At 42.9% G+C, this 18,400-nt stretch overlaps 1 protein-coding gene and 1 long non-coding RNA gene across 2 annotated transcripts in view; one reads left to right on the top strand and one right to left on the bottom strand.

The window, feature by feature from the left end:
* LOC148110119 (uncharacterized) overlaps positions 1–18,400 on the top strand; it is a 384,230-nt gene that overhangs the window by 111,728 nt on the left and 254,102 nt on the right. The window contains exon 5 of the long non-coding RNA XR_015724562.1: positions 13,836–13,939. This is a non-coding gene — a long non-coding RNA (uncharacterized LOC148110119). The remainder of the gene's footprint in view (positions 1–13,835; positions 13,940–18,400) is intronic.
* The window catches only part of TRPC7 (transient receptor potential cation channel subfamily C member 7), a 137,615-nt gene that overhangs the window by 104,554 nt on the left and 14,661 nt on the right, over positions 1–18,400 (bottom strand). The gene's annotated exons all lie outside the window — the stretch shown is intronic.

Genomic DNA, 18,400 nt, shown 5'->3' with positions numbered 1-18,400 from the left:
AGGGCCTATTTTACTACTTTTAGTTGTGGAAAATGGAACAAACCATTCACCTCTTCTGTATCTCAGTTTTTAATTTGTAATAATGTGCACATCCTATAATTGTTGGGAGAATCAGTACCAAGACAATGTAAAATGCTTAGTATAGTTAACAATAATTAACACAAGTAACAAAATAAGTAAACACCTAAATAAATAAAAATTTATATTAAGGCCTATAAATGGCAATTTAAAGCTTTTTATAGTTGACACACAACGTTTACATTAGCTTCAAGTGTACGACATAGTGATTCAACATGTCTGTGGTTAGGCAGTTTTTATTATTGTTACCACTTTATTTTGATGATTGATTTCAAACTCTTGACCTCTCGCCCTTTGTGGTTTTTAATTACTGGAGTGAGAGCAAGACTGGCTTTTGGGAAAGAAAATATAAAATACAGGAGAAACCCTTGATTTCTTCTGTCTCTTTCCAGATCTAATTCATGTATCAAAAATATACTCTGAATCTGAACTCACTTTTCTTTATCTCTGGTGATCACACCAGTGCTGTCCTGGTTAGCACCTCCAGGCCCCATACACAAGTTACCATTGTTGAGCTTGATTAAGTCTGTAATCTTGCCAGTTCTCAAATGAATCTGATTGAATTTGTTCTGCTTGATGAGATCAGGGTTGTGGACGGTGTCAGCATCAGGCATCACCAGATAGTAGATTTCTTGTGTGCCTGAATAGATCTTTCTCATTTTGTACAACTCGTATTTGGTCTCTTCAGGAGTTATGTCATGAACAGTAATGCGATTCTTGGTGTTATAGTGAGATGGAGGTTGTCTCCAGTCTTGTCAGTGCTGCCGACTTCCATTAAACCACCACTGTGGTTTATATCAATGTGGACCTTGCCATCTGTATCTGTGAACTGATATATGCAACAATTCTCTACTTTCTATTAAGGCATACTCAAGTCTGTCCTTAAAGAAAGTGACAAGGGGAGCCATTATTGGCTTGTGGACACTGGTGAATGGACAGAGAGTAAGCATCCCGGTCAGTTTGTCGAGATTCAGCTTTTGGAAGCTGCATTGTGTTACAGTGCTCTTTGGGACCACAAGCTATAGCTGTGCTGATCAGGAGCGAAGAGGCCCTAGAGTTTTGTGTTTTCCAGAATGTCATATTAAGGGAATCGTAAATTATGTAATGTTTGAGACTGGCTTCTTTTACTCAGTATGATTCCTTTGTGAGTTTCATCCATGTTGCTGCATGTATCAGTAATTCATTTCTTTTTATTCCACATTCACTGCCTGTACATGTCAGTTTGTTTATACATTCACTCAGGGAAGGACATCTGGGTGCTCCTAGTTTTTGGCAGTTATGAATAATGCTTCTATAAACATTCATGTACACATTCTTGTGTGAAGACAAGTTTTCAGTTCTTTAAGGTAAATATCTAGGAGTGGGATTGTTGGCTATATAGTAAGTGGTAACTCCGTTAAGTTACTCAGTTTTTGGAATGGATACTATTTCACATTACCACCAATGAATTATGAGAGTTCCAGCCCAACCTTGTTCTTACCAGAACTTGGTATGGGCAATTTATTTTCTGTGTAGTGGTATCTCATTGTAGTTTTAATTTGCATCCCCTAATGGCTAATGATGTTGAGCATTTTTTTATGTGCTTATTTGCCATCTTTGTATCTTTTTAGTGAAGTGTCTGCTCAAATCTTTTGTCCATTTTTTAAATTGAGTTTATTTTCTTATTATTGAGTTTTGAGAATTCTTATATATTTTCTGGATACAATTGTTTTATAAGAGGGTTTAAAAATATTTTCTCACAGTCTGTGACTTCTAGTTTCATTTTCTTACTACCATCTTTCAAAGAGCAGAAGTTTTAAATTTATCATTTTTTTCCTCTTATGATTATTCTTCTGGTATTACAGCTTTTTAAAGATTTTTTTTATTTATTTGAGAGAGAGACAGCACAAGTTGGGGGGATGGGCAGAGGAAGAGGGTGAAGCAGAGCAGGGAGTCTGATGCGGGGCTCGATCTCAGAACCCTGAGATCATGACCTGAGCCGAGGCAGACACTTAACTAACTGAGCCACCCAGGCGCTCCAACTAAGCAACCTTTTCTTAATACAAGGTCATAAATGTGTTCTCCTCTGTCTTGCTCTAGAACCTTTATAGTTTAGGTTTTATATTTAGGTCTATGAACCATTTTGTGTTAACTTTTATATAAGGTGTAAGGTTTAGGTCAAATTCCTTTTACTTTGCATAGGTATTCGTCTGTTCCAGCTTCATCTGTTGAAATATTCTTTCTCCGTTGAGTTGTTTTTGCACAGCTGTCAAAAATCGTTGATCATATTTGCGTGGGTTCATTTCTGTGCTCTCTATTCTCTTTCCTTGACTTTATATCTATTATTTCACTAGTATTTAGTATTTCTCTTTTTTGGCTTTATATTATCTGAAAATGAGGTATGTTGAGTCCTTCGGGTTTGTCATTCTTTTTCAAATTGTTTAACTTTTTCTCCTTCCTTTGCTTTTCATATACATGTTTGAATAAGCTTGTTCATATCTATGAGAAATTCTGCTGGGAGTTTTCCTGGAATTGTGTTAAGTCTGTAGATCAGTTTGGGGAAAACGGACATCTTAACTATATGGAGTCCTTTGAACTATGAACATGTTCTGTTTCTCCATTACTTAGGCCTTCCTTCCCTTCTTTCCTTAGTGCTTTTCATAGCTTTTGACATATAGATTCTGCATTTGTTTTGTAAGACTTTTATCTAAGTATTTTTTTTTTAGCTATTGGAAATATTTTTTTAAATGTTTAGTTTCCAGTTGTTCATATGATTGAGTTTTCTGTGTTGTCCTTGTATCTTATGGCCTGGCTAAACTTACTTACTGGTGCTTTGTAGATTCTCTGTAATTTTGTACATAGACAACCATGTTGTCTGTAAATACGGATTGTTTACTCTTGAATGAACAGTCAGCTTAGGTCCATTTATTAATATGAATAGTAAAATAGTCATTTATATGCTTTTTCATTGGTTTAAAGATTTATAAAGTATTACCTTATGGAACAAAATGTTGACACCACAGTTTTGCTGGCTTTCAACCGCACATTACCGGCTCAGAGGTTTTTACTTGGTTAAGGTCCTGAACGGTGTTTACAGTATTCATCCATCATTTATTTCTTGCACTCTCCTCAACACGGTATTAATAGAGGTTTTTTGATTTTCAACTGGTCCAGAATTTCTTCCCTTTCTTTTGGTCCATAAGTTTCACAAGCTCACTTCTCGAGATGAATCTCAGTATGTAACACATAGTACACAAAATACAAGCCCAAACCATCTAACATGTTATGTTTGTACCTTGAATTTTCAGTGCTGAAGCTATTGTTTTGCCAACACCATAATTTCTACTGCACAACAACACAGATGGTTCCTTTGCTTGACTTTGGTTACAAATCCCAACTCTAGAAATTTTTCAAAGCTATTGACAAACTTAAATGAGAAAGGAGAGAGAGAAGCTCATTATCCTGATCAGTCAAAAGTTAAATGAATTTCTCAGACTAATGTTGTGGAGACGTCCACACAGTATAGGATAATTAACACTCATTCCTCAACGGAGACCTTAGAAATTAGATTAAAAAGGATGTGGGCCTCAAATCTACTCCCCCTTCTCCTCCCTTCAGGCACACAGTTATTGGGCAGGAATGTTCACTGAAAGCTCCAACTGAAATACAGTTGGAGATCAATCACCGTTTGTGTGCATGCTGGGAGACTTTCTGCCTTTGCTATTTAGGCAGACTTTGTTTAAGAAATGATTATAATAGCAGTTTATAATAAAAGTGTTCTAAACATTTTAGTATTTCATTAAGTGGTTACACCCTATAAAGCTGGTAATATTATTCCCAAGTAAGAGGAGGATTGAAAATTGACCATTGGATTTAACAACTTGGAGATCACTGGTCACCTTGATGGGAGCACTTTTGGGAGAGTAGAGGGTGTGACTGGTGAGGATTAAAGAGTGGGAAGAGAGAGAATTTGGGACAGTAATATAGACAGCTCTTTTGAGGAGTTTTATTGCAGAGGGGGGTAGAGTAATAGCAAAGTAGCTGATTTGAGAAGTAGGGTCAAGAGAAGCTTTCTTTTTGCCCCCTCTTGCTTCCCTCCCTTCCCTCGTCCCTCTCTCCCTTCCTTCTCCTAATGGGACAAACCATAATATTTGTATATTGTTGGGAATTTTTCAGTAGATAATTTATAGGAATCATTGTATTTGATATCAGTAGATCATTATATTAATCCCATAGTTCAATAGTGTATATGACAGAGGATGAGCTATTCATATATAAATGAAGAAATAGGTTTAGATAGAATCACATATGGTTTATATATAGTAGGAGGGAAGGTCAAGTGTGTGGATAAGTATGCTAGTTGGTAGACACATTGGTGGTGAGAATTTGTAGACATTTTCTTCCTGTCGTTTTACCTTTTTTTTCCCCCAGTGAAATAGGAAGGAAAAATTATCAGCTGAGAGTAAAAATGGTGGGGCGGGGGGGAAGCGATGGATGTTTGAGGAGAGGAGGTCTGAAATAGCTTTTAGGAAAATTTCAGAGTGAATGGATTCAGGAGATAGAATATAATTGCTGGAGGACAACGAGAGTCCATTTGAGGTTCATGGTCAGAAATACAAAATACGCAGCTAATGTGGTTGATTTTCTAACCACATTCACCTCGCTGGGTCCTGCATGGAGTAGGTAGAGAATTAGAGTTTACAAGGATTGTCTTTTTGCCAAAGAAACAGGCAGATCGGGAGGAGGGCGGAGGAATGGAGGCATGTGTGTGAGAGCGATTGTAATGATAGTCCATGGAACTGAGACTGGTATGAAGAGAGGGCTTTTAGGGGAGAAGGAAAGCGGAAAGGTTAGGAAAACAAAAGACCCGCTTTAAATATGAAGTTGCCAGTGTCTTATAAAACTAAACATAATCTTCCCATATGATCCACCACTTGTGCTCCTTGGTATTTACCCAAGGGCGTTGAGAACTATGTCCACACAAAAAGCCGGACATGGATGTTTATAGAGGCTTTATTCATAATTGCCAAAAAGTAGAAGTATCCATGCTGCCCTTCAGTGGGTGAGTGGGTAAATAAAGGGTGATACATCCAGACAATGGAATGTTACTGAGCACTTAAAAGCCATGAAAAGACTTGGAGGAACTTTGATTGCATGTTGCTGAGTGAAAAAAGTCCATCTGAAAAAGGTACACTCTGTTTGAGTCCAACTAGATGACATCCTAGAAAAGGCAAAAGAGACAGTAAGAAGATCACGGGTTGTCAGGGGTTGGGGGTGGGATGGTGGGGAGGGACGAATAGATACAGCACAGAGGACTTTTAGGGAAGTCTGCGTTCTTTGTATGATACTGTAGTGGTAGATACATGACACTGTGCATTGGTCCAAACTCTTAGGACATACAACAGCAAGAGTGACCCCTAATATAAGATAGAGACTGTGGGTGATAATAATGTGTCAGTGTAGTTCCATCATTTGTAACCAGTGTCCCCAGTGGGGGATGTTGGTAATGGGGGACGCTACTCATGTGGGAGGGTGGGGATATATGGTACCTCTCTATACTGTCTGCTCAATATTGCTGGGAACCTAAAACTGCCATAAAAATAAAGTGAGAAAAAAAAAAAAGAAGATGGCTAGAATGAGGGAGGCAAAAGAGTGATGGAGTTGGGATATGAGAGGCAGATGGGGAAGTTTGAGCGAGTAGTCAGAGAGTGTTGGTGTGATGCTGAGACTCTGGAGAGTTTGAATTTATTGGTCACGACAGGTGTGGACTCAGGTGAGCGCATGGTAGTAAGATGGCTAGAGGAGGTGAGTTCATGAAACTGAGCCAGAGTGTAAAAAGGATCGTCTGTGTGTATGTGAAAGTGCCAGGAATCGAAGTCCAGGATCTAAAAGCATGGAGAAATGACAGAGTGATCCACTGTTGTGGGCGGCACTGATGAAGGATACTGGGTCATCTCATCTGATGAAGTAGGAGTCAGAGGTGAATGTTCGTAGGGCAGAGAGAAGGAGAGAAGGTCTGGAAGTGGTAAGGAGCAGGAGAGAGATACGCCCACCCCCCTTTCCAGGCCCAGGGGTCTGCGGACTGTGGGAGCAAAAGCTTGCAAGGGCTTCAGGGGAAGTGTGTCCTTAGGGAGCCCATTTTTTCTAAGAGTGAGATGGTGGTGCATCTCTGGGGGGGGGCAGTGACCTGGGGGGTTTGCTCTGGAGGAGCTCTTACTTCCACAGGGTGAAGTGGGGGCTGTCTGGAGCTGAAGGTTATGTGGGGTCTGAGGACAGAGTGGGGGATAGAAGGAGCCTTGTGGAGAATCGAGTACAGGTTCTGAGGAGTGACCTGGGGACGAGGGTAACATAAGGAAGGGTTGCGACACTTACATGGAGGATTCAGTGAGGTGCGCTCAAGCGCTTGGCATGGTTCCAGGCACACAGGTCACACTCAGTACCTTTTCCCCGAGCAGGACTTCAAAGCCTCCTCTTGCCCCTAGCACTCCCTTCTGCACACCCCCACTCAGCTGATAGATGAGAAAACTGAACGTTAAGATTTAACACACATGGCTGAATCCTTCTTAATTGTAGCTGGAATTGTTAATGGATATGAAGTGCGGGGTAAGAACCTGAGCCTGATGCTCATTATTGCAGATGGAAACTGAAGAGCTTTAATCCATGTTTTAGCTTTCATGCGTGCACTTAATTGTTTCATTAACCTTCACCGTATCAATAAGCCCATGCTCCAAAGGATCATAAAAGACCAATATTCTTCAACATTTAATCTCCATTTAGGAATACAGGTCTAAGGAAGGTAGTTTAAGTTTTGTACGTGAGTCACATAGCCAGCATTTCTTAGCCTTGACTGTCCCAGGGGCATTTAGACAGCCCCTGGATCCTCAAATCCAGGGTTGTGCCCTGAGGGTGGGGTGGAGTGGAGCTGGTTCCTGCTTCTGTGAGCTGCTCAAAGGCCCCACTCTCTCACTCTGCCACTGGTCACCCACTGTCTCCTTGAATTTATTGTTTGCCTTTTCAGGAGGCCTTCCTTTATCTATCCCAGACTTACTCCCTGCGTTTCCCAGTGGGGTCTCGTGTGCCAAGTGGTTCAGGCTTTGGGAAAGATGGTTTGTATGTGAGGCATTGGTGATCTCAGAATTTTTCAGCACAGGCCTGATCAGTCTTTGCATGAGAAGATTGGGTTAGTGCTTGTGCTCCCGCATCAGAGTGTCTGGGTTCTGATCCCACCTCTGCTGGATACTGGCTGCGTGATTTTGAGTGTATTCTCAGTCTCTCTGTGTGCTGTAGTTTATTTGGTATAATGGAGATGCTAATGCTCTTTACTTTGTAGTATTACTTCAAGATGTAAGTTGAATAAGGTAATTTATATAAGTCACTTAACACGATGTGTGACAAAGTATTAGCCAGTATTATGATACCTGTGCCTGGTAGGTTAGCAGCGAGCATGGAAAATCGGTCTCCTTTGAGGTGTTGATCTTCAAGTGCCTTTTCTAATAAAGCTGACACACCCCTCACTGGATTCAGTCTCCCAGCTTCACCCTGTGTCCGTCCTCAGGTGGCATGTGCAGGCAGCGGGACAGAAGCTCGGAGCACAGCGCTGGAGCAGAGTCCTTGATAATTCACAGTGGGTGATGAGCGGGAATCCTCAGGTGACTGCACCACCTTTCTGAGTCAGGCATGGTTGACAGTACCTCTGTTGGTACTTTGGTTTCCAACCTGATTTGTGGTTTACTTATTTGTCAGGTTCTGACATTGTAAGGGGCTCCCTAACCCGTCACCATGACATTGTGAAGTCCCAGAAGTCATGGATAGCTCTGCTTGTGGGTTTTATAACAAGTCCCCTCTGATGGATTCAGAGGCTTGCCTAAGAAGAATAGTGGCTGATGAGTAATTCAAGTATTTTATTCACTATTTCAGCAAGTATATTTGAGCACCCACTGTGTGCCAGGTACTAGGGATACAGATCTCAATGAAACACAGTCCTTGCCCTCGAGGAATGACATGTAAGCAGGTATGGACCAGATGGTGACCTAAGCACCTTGCTGCAGATATGGAGGACTTTGAAGAAAAGGCAGAGTATAAACTGAGGCCTGAGGCTGAGTGAAGCTAGGAATGGCAAGGCAGGTGTGGGGAGCAGAGGTAACAGGGAATGGTCACTCCAGGAAGAGTGACTGGCTAATATAGAGGCCTGGAGGAGAGAGAACATTCACTGATGTGTGGACCGTGATGGGGATTAGTTACTTTAACCATCACATGGCCCTGTGCATAGGTTATGCACATGAGTCACTGTTTTCTATAACTTCACATAATTAAATAAACATGAACATGCTTAGGTATCCAAAGAGGAATTCATGTAAACTCTCTGTACATCCTTATTATACAAATTAAAGATGCTACTTGATTCTCTCTCTGTGAACTCCCAGAAGAGCCTATTCTCAGCTTTCTGCTTTTTATACTGGAGCCACAGGGAACTGAGACTGGAAGGCAGGTCTCCCTGTGTGAGCCTTGCTCCATCCTCACACCTCACAGCCACCCGGCCTCCTCCCTCCTCACCCCCTCTCTCTCCCTCCCTCCTGTCCCTCTCCTTCTCTCTTTCTTTTCCTCCCTCCCCCTCCCCCCGCATACACCCATCACTCCATCCACCATCCCGTTAGTGCTTCACGGTAGGATGGTTGCCACAAGCTATGAATCAGGACAGTAGTCAGGATGTGTGAGTTGAAAGAGGAAGAGGGACCCTGGAGGTTCATTTACACAGAAGCAGCCCCACCATTCCCCTGCCTTCCTGCAGTGCCCACATGGGGTTGGCTGAAGCATAATTGGTTGGTCTTTGTGTGCATTACAATGGGAGACAATATAAAAACATGTGACAATTACAGTTATTACTATTAGTTATCATTTATTGAATGCTTACTAGGTACCAGGCCTCAGGCCAAATGCTTTACCTATTTAGCTCATTGAATTCTCATGACAAACCTAGGAAGTAGATACTGTCACCAGTCCTCTTTGATAGACAGGGAAACTGAGTCCCAGAGACTTCACTGGCACCTGGGATTTGGACCCGGTTGTGGCTGACTCCAGATTCCGTAATGCTCATCCTGGGAAGGACTCAATCTGAATACTAACTTCCCTGGCACGTGCTCTAAAACCGTGAGCACCACCCTGAAGGTGAGGGGTGGGTTCAGGGTCCTTCCTGGTAAAGAGAAAGAGAGAGATGAGGGCCTGCTGGGTAAGAGGCAGAGGTGCTGCAGCCGAGTAAGGCATCACCCCACGTGTGCATATCCGGGGAAGGTCAGGGAGCTGAGTTTGGCCTACAGTCCAAGTTACTGGAAGGTGTGTTGGCAATTAGGAAGTCAGGGTGGAAGTCCTCACTAATTCCTGTTGCTCCCAAGGCCCTCAGCCTCTCATCAGGGTGCTCATCTAGCGACACCCCCGTGATTTCTGGTGTTAGGACTCTCAGCAGGATGTCATCCACCCCTGTTTTGTAATGGGTCTCCCTGCCCCATCCAGGATCACTGTTGACATGGCGAGAAGTTCTGGGAATTGGTGGGAAGCTGAGGGTTTGCAGAGTTTCTCCCCTGCAGTGGCTGGGGGACCCAGTTGGTTCATTCCTCAGTCAAACAGCGCGGTGGGATGAGGCGGCATTGCTCGCGCTAGGTCAAGTCCAAAGCGGGCAGTACGGTGACCATGGTTCACGGAGGCAAGCGTGTTTTTGGGTCTGTTTCCCTACTGGAGCCGAAGCATACAGTATGGCTGTGGAGTGGTGCTGAATTAACCATTCCCTGTTCCTGGATCCTTGCAAAGCTTTCATCCACAAGCACACCTGAGTCACTTTGGTCTGTGGATTGGCTCGTGGGAGGACTCGCATAGTCTTTCATTTATTCATTTACTCCACAAAAATGAATAGAGACCTCCTACATGCTGACCACTATGCTGGGGCCCTGGAGATACATGGAAGAGCGAGGCGCGCGTGCTTGCTGCCTAATGGAGCTGACAGACCAGAGGAATAGGGAGACGGTGAAGGTCCTGCAGTGAAGTGTGAGGAGGAGCTCACCTTTTTGTGCAAATGAGACCTGAGTTTCTGTACATCTGATCTCACAGTAATTCCTGGGAAAATATTTCCTTACAAATAAACCCAGCTGGTAAGCAGTAGAAACAGTATGAGTCTTGTTAGCTCGTGAGCTTGAGTGCTTTCCAGTGATTCATCCTCGCAAAGATGTTCCACCCAGTTCAACATGTGCTTACTGAGCCTTCTCGGTTCTAGAAGCTGGGCCCAGCTCTGGAGATGCAACAAGGAGAGGCCGTGGCTGCCCACCATGGGAGAGACAACACACAAGCCGCTTGTGTCAGTATTAGGCTGCAGTGCTCGTCATTCACTCCATGACTGTTCACTGAGTACCCACTCTGTGCCAGGCACTGGTCTAAATCGTTGAGATACAGCTATAAGCAAAGCAGAGGCCCTGCCCTCGAGGAGCTTATGTTTTACTGGGGGGCATGGGGGCTGTAGATTGCTATTTTATTCAGACAGTGTGAAGGTTATGCAAAATCACCTCCTCAGGGAATCCTGGGGAGGCGATTTTGGATAGACAGTTGAAGTCGGTGAAGGAGGGAGCTATGTAGATATACAAGGCAAGTGTTCTGGACAGGGGGTCACCAGTGCAAAGAGGGAGGAGAATGCAAAGGCAGAAGAGGGGGGCATAGCCAGTTGAGGCCAGTTCCTGGGGCAAAGTGGGTGAGCAGGACAACAGGTAGAGATGAGGCCAGAGGAACAGCAGGGAACATAGGGCTAAAGGCCTAACAGCACTGGTCAGGCCTGTGACTTTTACTCTGATGAGGTGGGGAGTCATTGGAGGGTTTCATGAAGCAATTTATGTGATCTAATGAATGTTTGGAGAACATCACTTTGGCTGCTGGGATGGCGTACATTTTAAGGGAAAAAGCAGGAGCATGAAGACCATTAAGAGGCTGTTGCAGTTGCCCAGGGGGGAAGTGAAGGTGGCCTTGCCCAGAAAGGTAAATGGTCAAGCAGGCGAGAAATGTAGATGGAATTCTGGGTATCTTTGAAAGATAGAGCCAGGAGGATTTATTGATGAGTTGCATACGAAGAAAGAAAAACTGAACAGAGAGATAAGGGTGACTGAGGTGTTGGGGCTGAGCAACCATAAAGATAGTCACCAACTTTGAGCTGAGCACTGTGTTAGATAAGCTCATTGTTTAGCAGATGTTTCCTCCTTCTTCCCCACCTCCATGAGACCAGGATACTTCCTCCCACGTGGATGTCCGCTTGGTCATGGGACTTGCTTTAGCCCAGGACCCGACAGTGTGTGACCTCCAAACCTAGGTCTTAAGAGGCATCAGATATTTTCCTTTGGCCCTGTGGGAAGTGTGACTCCCACCAAGAGAAGAATGTGCCACTCCCTATCTACTCTGGCCCCTGAATAAGATAGAGCAGCCTCCTCCTGTGACCCTCAGACTTGTAAACATGAAAGTAAACATGGACATGGAGACCATTGAGGTTTGGGTGGTTTGTTACACAGCCATCTTGCGGCAGTGATGGACTGACAGAGGGACGGATACAGGCTCACTGCTTTGGGACATCAGTGTCAAAGACTGGCTGTTAGCTCTGTCTGGGTATTCAGAGAAGTGGCCCTGGAGGAAGGCAGTCATAGCTGAATCTTGAAGGATAAATCAGAGTTACTCAGTTCGCAGGTGGAGAAAGGGCATTCCTTGTTGGGAAATAAACAAAGGCAAGGAGAAACAAAACCCTGCTATACAAACACACAGGAGTTAATTCAAGTAGAGATAGAGGGTGGCAGAAGCCATGAATCTGGAGAAGGAAACAGGAGCTGGGGCATGGCAGGTTTTGTATTCCCTGACAAGGAGCTTGGGCTTTCTTCCATAGGCAGTGGGCAGTCATGGACACTTTTTAAGTGGGGGAATAACATGGTCTTGTTTGCATCTTGGGGAGATCCTTCTCACCCTGTGTGAAGGATAGCCTTGGTGTTGGGGAGTATTATGGCCTGGAGGTAGGATCATAGTTGGAGCTGGTCAAGTGCAGGTGGTAAAGATGCAGGGATGGAAATGGATTGGGGAAACTTAAGTTTTAATACCAATGGGACTTAAGGGACACAGAGAAAATGAGGGTGAGACTATGTGGCATGTTTGGGACATCATATACTGAAAGGAAATTCTAACATGTTAATACCCAGTGGGATTTCGGATGATTTTTTTCTTTTTACGCACAAATCCATTTTCTACGTTAATTGTGTATTACCAGTATAATCAGAAAAAAAATCTTGAGGGGCACCTGGGTGGCTCTGGTTATGATCTCAGGGTCCTGATCTTGAGCCCCACGTTGGGCTCCGCGCTCAGCATAGAGTTTGCTTGGGATTCTTTCTCTCCCTCTGTTCCTCCCCCAGCTCGTGACTGCCCCCCAAATAAACAAACAAACAAACAAATAAATAAATAAAATCCTTAGTGGAAAAAAGAAAAAAAAAGTTTGAGTGTGTTGTGGTGTTTAAACAAGTCCCTAAACCTCAGTGTTGGAAAGGGGTCTGGGGGTATCCAGGCTTGGTGCTATCTTGGCTAGGGTTGCAGTCTTCTGTACTTGATAGCACATGGCTTTGTTTCTTTGTTTAATATCAAATTAAAAGAAGATCCAAAAAGAAGTTCAGAGCAAACATGACCTATGCATCTTATTTGTACTAACTGTATATTGTGGAAACATTTCAGAGAAACACAAATTTCAGATTGGCATCACCAGATAACGTACCCTTCCAGAGGATTATGTCATAACTCACCTGATTATGGATTCAGAATAGTAAATGTTCATGAGGCTCCTTTTGAAGAACAATTATAGCACAGTGTATGTATAGAAGTAATTTTTAAAAATTTGCTTGTGATTGCTGAAAATGCTATTGATTACGAGGGGCTAATAACTAGATGGCGAAGTAGCAAGTAAAAAAACTGCAGAGCCCTGCTAATTATAAAACAAAAACTAAAAACCAAGTTAGGCAAATTAGTACTATGACTTCTCCATGTGGAGGCTCATACTTCATCTTTTCACTTTGGTACCTCTGTCCCTTGGGTTCCCATGCCTGGACTCAACTCCTCTTTGCTTTCTCTGAGATTCCCTATCCCCCTCTCAAGATCGGCTCTCAGGTATCTCCAGGGTGGTTTTCCTGATGTCCCCAGGGAGCTCCACTGTCCCACGCTTGGGACCCCACTGCATTTTCTTCTTGGGGCCCAACAGCCCTGACCAAGTGATTTCTGTAGTTTTGACCGTTTCATACTTAACACATCAACTTCGGTCATTTGTGTATTCCAGCTCAGGGCATGCCACATTACAGGAATTAAGAAATGCTCTATAAAATGACTTAATACGTATAGTCCAATTTGAAAATTTTATTTGTAGGAACTCGAGGAGCAAGAAAGGGCTGGTGTGTGGCTACCAGGGAACTGGTCTAGGAACAACAAGGGGGGGATACTTGGCTCTTGAGATGGTCTTGGAGCCAAAGCTGACTATTATAAGGCTCATTATCTTGTGCACAGACATCTGTGGTGACTTTCTAAAAGTCCCAGAAGACATGGGAAAAAGATGAGTAAGTGATTGCATTTAAATAAGTTCAAATCTAATCAGGAAAATCAGATTCCAGTTTTTTGCTTTAAACTGATTTATCCAATGAATGACTGAATAACACTCGGAAGTAGGACCTATATCTATTTTGTAAATATGAAAAAAGAAGAACGAGGCTTTGATGTGATTCCATTTATCTCCACAGATGTTGCTGTCACCTCTGATGATTCCCAGGTTTTTACCTCCAGCCCCAACATACATTCGAAGAAACTGATTTACATATTCAACTGCCAGGTGTCATCTACTCTGGTAAGTTTCCTAGACATTTCAAACTCTGCATGCCCCAAACTAAACATATGGGTCTACCATGTAATGAGCAAAACTGATCTGCATTCTGTTTCAGGAAGTAGAATCCCCATCCACTCAGCTTCCTGAGCTAGAAACCCTGGGTTCATCTTTGTCTTTGCCAATCAGGTACCAAGATCAATGGATTATGATCCAAAGTATCTCTGTGTCTGATCCCCATATTCGTACCCCCATATCCACTGTCATGACCTTCATTCAAGTCCTTGTAATTTAGTGTCCAGACTTTTGAACTAGCTTCCTGATTGGTCTGTTTACTGGTAGCTCCTTCTACCCAAATGCCAGCCCATCATCCCCTTGGCTAATAAGCTACAGGATAAAATCCCAGAATTTTTATTATCATACCTCAGCATACTTCACCAACATTAGCCCCATTCTATAAGCCCACTCTCCTCTAGCTACACCTGTCCACCAGGTACTACACTAGGCCTTCCATGCCTCTGCACATGCTCATTCCTCTGCCTTTATGCTTTTCTTTCTCGTTTCCATTTGCCAGTCTTCTCATCTTCAAAGAACCACTTCAAAATACCATCTCTTCTGGGAAGCCTTGTCTCACATTACCAGGCCATTTGTTGCACTCTCTGTGTGTTCTCACACAACATTTTTCTCCTGTTCTGACACACCATGATTATCCCGTAACTACTCTGGTCTCCTTTTGCACTGAGAACAGAGTCTGGGTCTCATCCACACTTGCAGTTCTAGAACCTAGTATAGTGTCTGGCGCACAGAAGGCAGACTGCCCCTTGTTGATAAATCACTTAGCCACTCTCAGTTGTTTACTCATCTGCAAGATGGAAATAACAATCTCTTGTTAAATCTCAACTTAGATGCTTTGTAGAAAAATACAGATTTGAAGGGATGCACGCACCCTGATGTTTATAGCAGTATTATCGACAGTAGTCAAACTGGAGAGAGCCCAAATGTCCATCAACCGATGAATGGATAAAGAGGACGTGGTGTGTGTGTGTGTGTGTGTGTGTGTGTATGTATGTTCCACATAGTAATATTCCATTAATTATATATATATATATATATATATATATATATACATGGAATATATATAGGAATATATTGGAGATAATTTATATATATATATATATATATATATATATAATTGAAGAAGGTGCGTAGCAGTGCCTGAGCCTGAGTCACAGCAGTTCGTGTGAGAGCCCTGGGTCCCTTCACTCAGTGCCTTGCTTTCTACTTTTCTGCTCTGGAGTCTCACCTGTCAATGCCCCATCCTAGCATCGCCCCTAAGGATCTTCTTTTATGACATCATATCACCTGTTGACAGTGCCATGTCTTGGGGAGAATGTGGCCAAAAGTCTCCCAGGCTATTTGGTTCCCTTGAGTAACATCCAAAACCCTGACTGTCATGAGAACACACCTCAAATATTTGCTTTAGGTGAAGAAAAGACTCAAGTCTGTGTTTAAAGTCTGGTTTCTGAATTTATAATCTTAGAGGAGTTATCACTTAGGGAAATAAACTCTTGCTCCTAATTTTGTCAGCCAGATTAAAATGTTTTTCCTTTTCCTGCATATTTCCTGGAGCTCATCTCCATGTTTATGTTAAAATATCCATTTTAAGCATATAAAACATCAAGTTTCTGATGTGTGGTAGAAGGGGGAATTCACTGAAAGGGTGAATTCTTTGGAGTATGAACTTTTAGCAAAATTAATAATCACCGGAGAAGGGAAATTGTCATCAGATAGATTCTTGGGCCACTGTTTTCAAAGACTGTGGAGGAGAAGCTGGAGAGAGCTATTAACTCAACAGGCAAAGCCTCGGTCTTCTTCCTGCAAAAGGCCAACAGCTTCATGCTGCTGTTCCCAAGAATGCAAACATGAGCTCTGAACCCTGGGTTTCAAGCACCTGTATTATTAGTAAATGTGGAACGGGTTGTATTTCCAGGATATGCGTGCGTGTGTGTGTGTGTGTGTGTGTGTGTGTGTGTGTAGGGGGTGGGGGAGAGAAGCAGTGTTCAGCATTTCACTGTGGCCCTTCTTAATTTTCAAAGTGTTGACCCATCAGTAATTAGCAGTCCTGCTCTGGAGCCCAGAAAACCAGGCCATTATTATTAATTTCACACTGTAGGTATGAGGGACAAAGTGATCATCATAATATGAAAGATAATTTTGCTGCCAAGCATTTGGGAAGCCTTTTCTGTTTGAGAATTGATAGTATTGAGAAAATTTAGCCTCACTCATTCTCACATCCCTGTAATTTTAGGACTAGGTGTACCACTTGAGCTTTCTTAGTTTTCTTGACTCTGATGCCGTCCTGCTCTCCTGTGACCCGAGCCTATGTCCCCCAACTCTTCCAGATGTCTTGGGGGCAGCAAAGGAGTGCAGGTGCTAGAATACCACTTGGTCTGTTTCATTGACAGCTGATGGAAAAGTGCATTTCCTCCATGTGCTCAGGTGGTACATGTTTTGAAAGGGATCCTGTGCTAGGATTTCAAAGAGTGTTTATTGCAGAGTTTCCTATCCCTACACTGTGTTTGAGTACATAACACTCAGAGTAGCTACTGATCACATAGTTTAGAAATGGGAAAGAAGGAGAGACAGGAACTTATGGCTTAAATATGTATATCTGGGGTTTGATGAGCAAATGGGTGGTCACGTGCACTGGCAGCCGCCTTCCTTGCTTAATTACATGAAGTTCCCCTGGTTGATATTTTCAGCTAGGGGTCTTGGACTATGCAAATGGAATTGAATCTTGGTGACTGACTGGAAGGAGCAGAGGGATGTTGCTGTCAAGGAGGTGGGAGAATTTCCTTAGGCCAAAAGGAATTTGAGATGGATGAAAGAATTAAATGCACAAAAGTGAAATTGTAGCAAGACTAGGAAAAAAGCACAGATGCGTTTTTCTAATAATCTGAGTAGGGAGACCTTTCTGAGCCCAACAGGAGACTGAGAAACCCCCAATCGAAAGACTGACCAATAAGAGCATGTTAAATTTGAACAACATCATTGTTCAGAAAAGCTACCCTCAGAAATATAAGAAGGCAACAAGCTGAAAAATAGTTGCAACACACAACCTAGAGAAAAGACTGATTTCTTCTTCATAAAAATGATTTTTTACGAACTTAAATGAGGAATGAACCAAGAAAAACGGACAAAGACAGGAAAAAACAATTCATGGTAAAAGAAACCCAAATGAATAAACAAAATTTGTCTGTTGTTTAATTTTACTCAAAAATTTCAAAGTCAAAGAGTACCGAGTGGCCATTTCTCACCTGTAAATCCCCCAATGAAGAAGTGTGAGAACCCTCACTGGGGGCCGGGCACCGTGGGAAAGACAGTCTCCTAGGCCGTTGGTGACATTTATAATTTTGGACTGTCCTCTCTGGGAGGGCCATTGTCTGTAGCACAATTTTAAATGTCCGTGTGTTCTGGGGACCCAGCAATTCCACTTTCAGGAGCATAAGGCTGTTGTTCAGTGCAGCGTCGTTCATTAAAATGAAAGCTGGAAGGAACCTAGTGGTCCACCCATAAGGAAGTGGTACACGAATTACAGCGTGTCTGCTCTGTGAAGCACTCGTGTAGCCCATGGGGAGAAGGGGGTGGACTTGGAGATGCTGATACGGAGAGACTGCTCTGCACATGTTATTATTAAGTGAAAAAGCAAGCTGAATGTGGAGTATGTCTTAATACACTTAAGGCAAAAAGCGAATGAATACATATATGTTTACATATACATATCAACATATGCCTATGTATGAACAAAAGATTTGTGCCCAGATGTAAAAGAAATTTTTGTAAGGTTGAGTTAGGAGAGAGTTAGGAAGTGGAGACTTACTTCTCATTGTATACTGTTGTATGCCATCTGAAAAAAATTTTTTTTAAGATTTATTTATTTTAGAGAGCAAGAGAGAGAGAGCATGAGCAGGGGCAAAAGGACAGGGAGAGAATCCTAAGCAGACTCCCACTGAGCAGGGAGCTGGGAGCCTGCCGTGGTGCTCGATCCCAGGACCCCAGGATTATGACGCCAGCCAAAACCAGGAGTTGAACACTTAACCAACTGTGCTACCCAGGCGCCCCTGAATTATTTTTTACATCATGTGTTACTTTGATAAAAATTTGAGAAGAAAATGGGTGATTTCTCTATTTGTCCCTTGTTCCTGCATGCCACTCACTGTAAAGGGAACCTCAAGGAGAAACCAAACCTCTGATTGTTCCAGGACGAACTGCTGCATCAGACAAGGAACTTTCCTCTTCTCCCTGTCTTTTTTTGTTTGTTTGTTTCAAATCTTTAAACTCTAGATAGTTAACATACAGGTAGTATTGGTTTCAGGAGTAGAATTTAGTGATTCGCCACTTACATAGACTCCCCAGTGCTCGTCATAGCACGTGCCCTCTGACAAGGAGCTTGTCAGCCGGTTTGGGATACAGCAACAAGGCAGG

Source organism: Ursus americanus, chromosome 5, assembly GCF_024610735.1.
Source record: "Ursus americanus isolate L20-20 chromosome 5, mUrsAme1.1.p, whole genome shotgun sequence".
Lineage (NCBI taxonomy): Eukaryota > Metazoa > Chordata > Mammalia > Carnivora > Ursidae > Ursus > Ursus americanus.
The sequence above is the reverse complement of the archived record's forward strand: the minus strand, read 5'-3'. Positions and strand labels throughout refer to the sequence as shown.